We start from the raw sequence: 7,383 nt of genomic DNA on the forward strand, positions 1-7,383 counted from the left end.
TCCCCTTGTTCAATAGTTGGCCTAAACTCGTAGCGGAAATAATCTAACGGACTTTTCACAAGTCAAAAACTTAAATATACTAAGCTCAACTAGTGCACAATCACCTTAAACAAATGTGAAGTTTACAACTCTAGGGTGACAAAGATTATTCAAATCTAGCAAGATATACAAGAGATTCTAATCGGAAGGTCTGAACCTACTGATCCGATGTTCCGATACTATTTATTGAATGTTCTAATACTATTCATCGGATATTTAAAAATAGTTAGATTAAATCTCACGAAATTAACTCAATACACATACAAATAAGCATACAAGCAATAAAAATCAATGTAATGCACAAGAGTAAGGAAATACAGAGACAAATGATTTATTATCTAAGTTCAGATATCCACCGATATCGTACGTCTCCGTTGAGGAATCTCAGTCACACTTGAGCCAGGTCTCTCTCTCTCTCTCTCTCTCTCTTCTTACTTGCAGCCATCCTCCCACCCTTTGTTGCCGATTTATAACCATGTAAGGGTAAAATAGTCCTATTTCTGGTCAATCTCTCTGACTTGATGTCGTGAACCATCCGTTACAAAGTAAGGGCAAGTCGATGACTTCAAATCGGAAAAGCAGGGGTAATAATGCAAAGTGCAAATTCGAGAGGACAAACAGACAATTAGGAACCAAAGTAGGGGCACTGAGGCATTTGACCCTTCTTTTAATGCACATTAAATCCCTATTAACCCACGATGACTCCAAATAATTCTTAATAAATGCTAATAATTACCAATAATTCCAATGAACCCTAGGAAAACACCATATTACTTTGAAAAATTCCAAAAAAATTCCTATTCCCTTATACCATCCTATATTTTCCCCTTTCTCTTGAGATAATATTTCGAGAGCCTGTTGTAACTCTGTTTCAATCGTTTTCTTTGCCAGAAATTCACAAAAAAAATCTTAAATCAACTAATTAAGATGTCATGAGTTCTATTTGGTTCTTTTTGGCTCTTGTTGTTTATTTGCCTTGTTTTATTTTCACAACTAGACGTTGACGTCTCAGAGGAGCTAGGAGGATTTCAATTCAAGGAATTCGAAGACCCCACTGAGCTCCTGGAAGGCAAGTTGTCATTGACACATTTCATACATATTATTGTAAATTTTTTATTTACAAAATTGCATGTTAATAATTTGTTGGGAAACTCAAGTTAGACTATACCTTTGACTCTCCTTATTTTCCTTCTCACCTCGGTTTTGGTGAAAATATGGGAAGGGTAGGATATGCTTAGCCTCACTTTGGGATTTTTGGTAAACATGATCATCCAATGAAATGCGATAATGGTATTATGTAACCAAGATAAAACTTGAGATAATTTTTGTAGCAACAAGGAGTTAGGATTCGAGCAAGTGGCTTATGGAGGCCGGTGCAGATTGCATGAGATCTCGAGATGTGGTAATCTTGCTTACATAGATTAAGGATTAGTTCATGGTGCGATTAGATCGAGCATAACAGTACAGCCACAAGTCAAATATGGAATTAGCTTGGCCGATTAATTAGTTTTCTCCCAATATAGTGTATATCAGATAGTGGTATAGGGACAGAATGATGTACTTTCTGGAACTATCTGGTGCAAGAGGGGGGGTTTGGAGTGGAGGGTGTACTCCCACATGGATGAAACCTTTGTGGGTAGCCATATGTTGGAATGGGTTTTGTAAAGGCATAGTAGTGATTTCTAACCACATAAACCTCAAAAGTGTGTAAGTGTTTGATCGACATATGCAAAACAGGAAATCACGACTTGTAGATAAAGTATACAATCTCTTTATAATGTAAAACTAATTAATCAGTAGTGCTCATGGTCATGAGTGATGAGTAAAGCCACATATGATTAGAATCAACTTGGTGGATCGATTTGGTTGACCAAGATGATGGGAAGTATGGTTTGGAGTGGTTGGAACCCTAGTTGGAGTAAGGTGATTGGAACCTCGCGTTTCGGTGGTTGTAACCAATGGTTAGGTTAAGATGGTTGAAATCTTATCTGGTTGTTGTTTAATCGTCATTTAATTCAATTATTGTTTTAAATAAATTATGATTTTATGCAAATATACCCTTGTTGGCCTTATTCTTGTGCTCAGCCCCATTTGCATATTTACCACAACTTGTGGAGTATGATATATACTCATACTTGCTTAAAACCTATGATACTTAGTCAGGGAAGAGTTTGAGGACTATCAAGATGATGGCACATTCTAGTCGGTGCTCTTCGTCGATTGCATGTGGAGTCGCCTAGAATAATTGAAGACTACGCTAGCTATGGTTTTATTTGTATTTTTAACCCTTGAAGATCCTCTTTATAAGAATGAATTTACATTAAAGATTTAAGGGGCAATTTGCTAAATACCATTATAAAAGTTACAAAAGTTAAAATATACCATCGATATAAAGACGACACGTGAGTCCTGAACCTATATATCATCCTCATAACCAATGATATTTTTCAATATGAGCATTTTTACGATAGTATCCACCTAATTTTGCTAAAGATTAATGATATTGTTTTGTTATCGTATACAAAGTTCTTGTATATTGAGATTGATTCCTAGCTCAGTTTATGAAAGAGATTGGACTTATCTTATTCTGATCTCCACATAATGTAACCAACTTTTTATTGTCATACTTTACCTTTATATGAAATTAATGATACTAAAATGTTTCCATCTTTAAATTAAAAAAATTAATAAAAATAATGATAGAAACGCTTATTCAAAAGCCAAACAAGTTCATACGATCCAAGAGTTTTAATAATCATTACACACTTAGGACAAATAATCTCCCAAAAGAAAATTAGGATTGCTAAAGGGCTAGTTGATTCTTCATGAAACAGCTTGTTAGGACAGCCAGCTTCTTCGAAAAAAGCTATCCTAAATTGGGCCATTGTTTTCTGGCTTATCGTTCACACAGAAACGGAGGTTCTACTCAAGATAAACTGAAGTTCTCTGGCTCATCGTTCACACAGAAATGGAGGTTCTACTCAAGATAAACTGAAGCTGGATCAGAGCACTGGCGTGCTGATGCAGTGGAATTATTCTCCATGATTCTGCTTCTTAAGTCCAACTGTATCTTGAATAACATTTCATGGCAATAATCACCCAAAAGTTTTCTTTGAAGATATCGCCTCAAAAGTTACGAACACAATTAGATCACAAAGAAGCACATGACTGACAAACTGTACATTGACTACCTGCATTCCTGCGTTTCTTGGTGTTCAGCATCTGACCATAGCATCAGAGCAGATAGGAGTGAAATTGTGGCCGTCTCAACTCGTAGCCTGCATGGACCAAGACCGACAGGGGCTGCACCTGCTGATTTCAATGCATGTACCTCCTCTTCCGTGAAGTCTGAGGAACATGGATGTTAGATCCATGGACATAATAATAAACATCGGTTGATTTTGGACATTAGATTCTTTTGTGTCAAAGTTAAAAGTGCTATAATCCTCTAAGTAGTCTTTGAGGCTATAAAATTTAGCATGGCTGAAATTTGATGTAATCCCATTACATTTTTAACAACTCTGCTAATGTTTCATGTATGAATCTACATTTTTTATCCATACTTTGCTACTGTTTTGTTTAACATCTCGATATTTAATTTGCATTATATAATCACTTGCTCACAAGTGCAAGCAACAATAACAAATGAAAATCATGCTGAACATATTTGGAATAAGCAAGTAATAAGCATCTGGGTGAAAAATTCCAGTTTCAACTGGCCAGTGTCACTCTTATAGTCTTATTTAAATAATTAGATGTGAATCAACTCTAGATTTTGCTTACCTCCTTCAGGCCCAATAATCAAAATCCCGCTTTGTTCATTGCTGGATTTTGGAAGAGCGCTTAAAAGAGGAGGTGCTTCCGCTGATGCTAAGAAAGCAAGCTTTGACTGTGACACCTGATAGCAAAAAAGGATACCAATAGAAAAAAAAATGAAATACTGCCAAAAAGATTCAGATGAATTTGCTAAGTCACACACACAGTGGAGAAATCAAAGATGCAACAGTAGTTCTGGTGGTTCTACATGCAGATGTAGACATAACCAATTCCATCTAAGAAAGTTTTCATTCAAACCATGGTGCATTGTGGTACTTTTCATATCCCACTAAAAATGACTGTAGTTTAAACTGATGCATTCTCACAAAGTACCATAGTCTGCAGAACATCAAGGTTGCTCTGAAAAGAATTTTACTTGACCACAACAGAAAAAGAACTCGCAGAAGTGAGTGCATGAATTTGAGATTGCTCAGAATATTTCATGCATAGAGGCAATACTTACAACAGGTAGAAATTTGTTCATCTGAATTGGGGGCTTCAGTGACATTTCATGTATTCTCTGGCCTAAAGAAGACAAGAGCAATGCAATTAGTTTCTTTTAGGTCTCTAAGAAGACAAGAGTAATGCCATTTGTTAGTTTAGATCCTTTTGCGCTGAAATCTAAGTCACAGCTGCATATGGACACCACGCTAATAACATATATCAATTGAGCATAAACTAATTAACAGACCAAGAAATACAAGAGATACTCAAACTTCATACATTGTTTAACTGCAGCCAACACAAGACGTTGCAACCTGTCCACCCTATTTTCCGCTATCGTATGGCATCATTCGGTCAGAAGAGGGGTAACACTACAAGCTCCAAGTTCCTGAATAGAAAAAGGAAACACACTTAGAAGTATACAATGAAAAAGAACACCCAAATTGTAAAGTGACATACAGTACATTTCTCTATAAGCCAACACGTCCACCTTTCAGTGTCCCTGAGGATTATAATTATAAAATGATTACAGGATGTAATAAAATAATATCCTGGTTTACATAGTAATTCTATTTCATGAGACTCACCAAATGCAGCAAAGACATGCCATTGGATGCCTTGAGGAGCTATGAGCCTAGCATTCTCTAATAACTCAACATCTGAGCCACCCTTGTCAACTTTCTGTATGGATCCTTCAACTAAACTGCCAGCCCCATCAAATAGTTCAACCCTTTGAAAGTCGGTGACAGAAGTTTCAGGATGTACACAAGTAAGTCTCAGAAACATAACAAGTATATAAAGGGCCTGTTTGGCACAGAGCTGGGTATCTTTGGGTCCAAGAATTCGTGGAGCCGGAGCATGGGTGCACATGAGATGTTTGCGTTAGGCATCTAGTTTGCATTTTAGACTTAACATATAGGCTTAAACCACTTCATTTTATCCAATAAACTTCAGATCTGAGGTGAAAGCTGGGAGCTGAAGCCCTGCCAAACAGGGTCAATGTTGTGCAAATCAGATTGAAATTTCACCAAAAGTACAAGAAGCATGGATTTTTCGACCATGCTATACCAACAATAAAGTTTCCTAGAAAATGTGATCCTATACTCATGTAATGATGTTATACGTGGTAACATGCATGAGCTGACCAATTAAGGCATTTGTTTGGATTGATATTAACTCGTCCCTTGATAACGCCTTAAAAGTTAAAACTGAAAAGTTACACGGCAAAATAGCTTCATGTATCAAACTCATACCAAGGCTCGAATTTATCAACGCTAACTGCTTAAGCAGCCAGCAATTAATTTGCAAGCCACTGTACTTTCAGGACCAACTGTAAACAAAGAATGGAATACACACAAAAATCAAAATTTAAAGAACCACACTTGAATTCAATAGCAAACATTTTCTCCCATTGATCCCATTAACTAGTTACATTCTCATGTAGAAGTCGCATCCTCTAAGAAAGAACAAAAACAATGATATAAACCTGTCACTGATGCCAAGGAGCAAAACCCGCGTCATGTGCCAGAACTCGTCTTCTTGGATGCGAACAACCTCACCCTACAAGGCAATATCCATATCAGTTAGAGCCGATATGAAGCCACGGAACTACACGCGAATAACCAGCCACACACCACCGGCTCGACAAAATGCCTGACGGTAAAGGAAAAGAAAGAATGCTTCAGGCAACACAATTTGTCTCCTCAACAACTCAAAACACACGCCAGAAGCGAGAATATTTATGTAGCAAGCGCACAAGCTACAAATGAAGCCCACCACGCGATCAACAGAAACGGGCACACGGCGTTCGACAGAATGCCTATGCGGCGCATGGCTGGCGCGTGGGTAAAAAGCATGCCTACCTTCGACGAGGGGAGAGACGGGGTGTGAAACCGCGGCAGCCCACCGCGAGCGCGGCTAGCGCCAGCTGCGCCGCTGTGTGCGCGCGTCACGGCGACGAGGAGGAGGAGGCGCCGGGTCCGCGGGGAGCAGCACCGAGGAGGAGGAGGAGGAGAAGGCGGCAGCTGATAGCATTGCCGTGGCACGGCCTGGTCCCGCGCGGCAGAGGCGAGCCGAGAAAACGCCGGCGGAGTGCGCAGCGGATGGTGGAGGCGGCGCTGGTCTCGCTTTCAGAGGATATCGGGGCAGCGCCCAAGCGAACACCATTGGCGGAGACTCGCACGGGGAGTTTTGCGGTTTGGACCGTGCACAGCCCGGCCTGGTGGGACGAGACGAGAGCGGAGAGCCCAAGTTGCTGAAGCCGAATTGAGTACGGCCCGCGTTGCTTGCCAAATTATCTGGCCGTTGGGCGCAGGTTTAAAAAAAAAATTATGTTTCAATACTTTTAAATTTTAAAATATCATCAAAGTAGTTAAGAAAATTTTAAAAAAAAATTATGGTGTAGATGATTCTATCATCTAACTCTAAAAAAACTAGGCAAAAATTTATCTTTTCTGTTTCTCATTGTACAAGTCATATTTAATTCTAGCCATGAGAATGTTGTTATATGGCAATATTCTACACTCTTCTCTACAAATATTTAGTTATTGAAAATTCACTATGAATGATTTAAATAACACTACAACTGGGTAAGAAAAAAAGATTTATTAGGTAGTAGAGTAGTTGTGTACTCAGCAAACTGAAACAATAGGTGTACAACAACAGAAATAAGATGTTAACCAAACAAGTATTGAGAGTGCATGCCTTTTTAACTTAATTGTTGGGGCGTTTGGCAAACCAAGAATCTGATGAATGCGGACGTTATTTCTGTAAAAGATATCTGCAAGTTTAGGCCTAAATGTAACACCTATAGTGCCAGAATTGTAGGCTATGAGCTTCCCATGTATCTAGGGAAGTTGTTGTGCCCAAGTCACATACAAACAACCAATCACATGTTTGGCAGTGATCTGTGAAACAGATAACACAGTCACAAAATAATTTTACCCTGCAAAGAATCACAAGAGGGGTTCACCTGGTGCTTGAGAACATGTGTTACTAGGCAGCGAGAGTAGTCAAACTTTAAAATTTATGTACGATTATATACTTTCTATGCCACCCATTCATTATATTAGCTTAGAAGTAGAG

The 7,383-nt window shown here is 38.7% G+C and overlaps 1 pseudogene; it reads right to left on the reverse strand.

Moving 5' to 3' along the window:
- Positions 1–2,735: 2,735 nt before the first annotated feature.
- Positions 2,736–6,508, reverse strand: LOC133915525 (uncharacterized; annotated as a pseudogene).
- Between the last annotated feature and the right edge of the window lie 875 nt (positions 6,509–7,383).

Source organism: Phragmites australis, chromosome 4 (assembly GCF_958298935.1).
Source record: "Phragmites australis chromosome 4, lpPhrAust1.1, whole genome shotgun sequence".
NCBI classification, from domain to species: Eukaryota; Viridiplantae; Streptophyta; class Magnoliopsida; order Poales; family Poaceae; genus Phragmites; species Phragmites australis.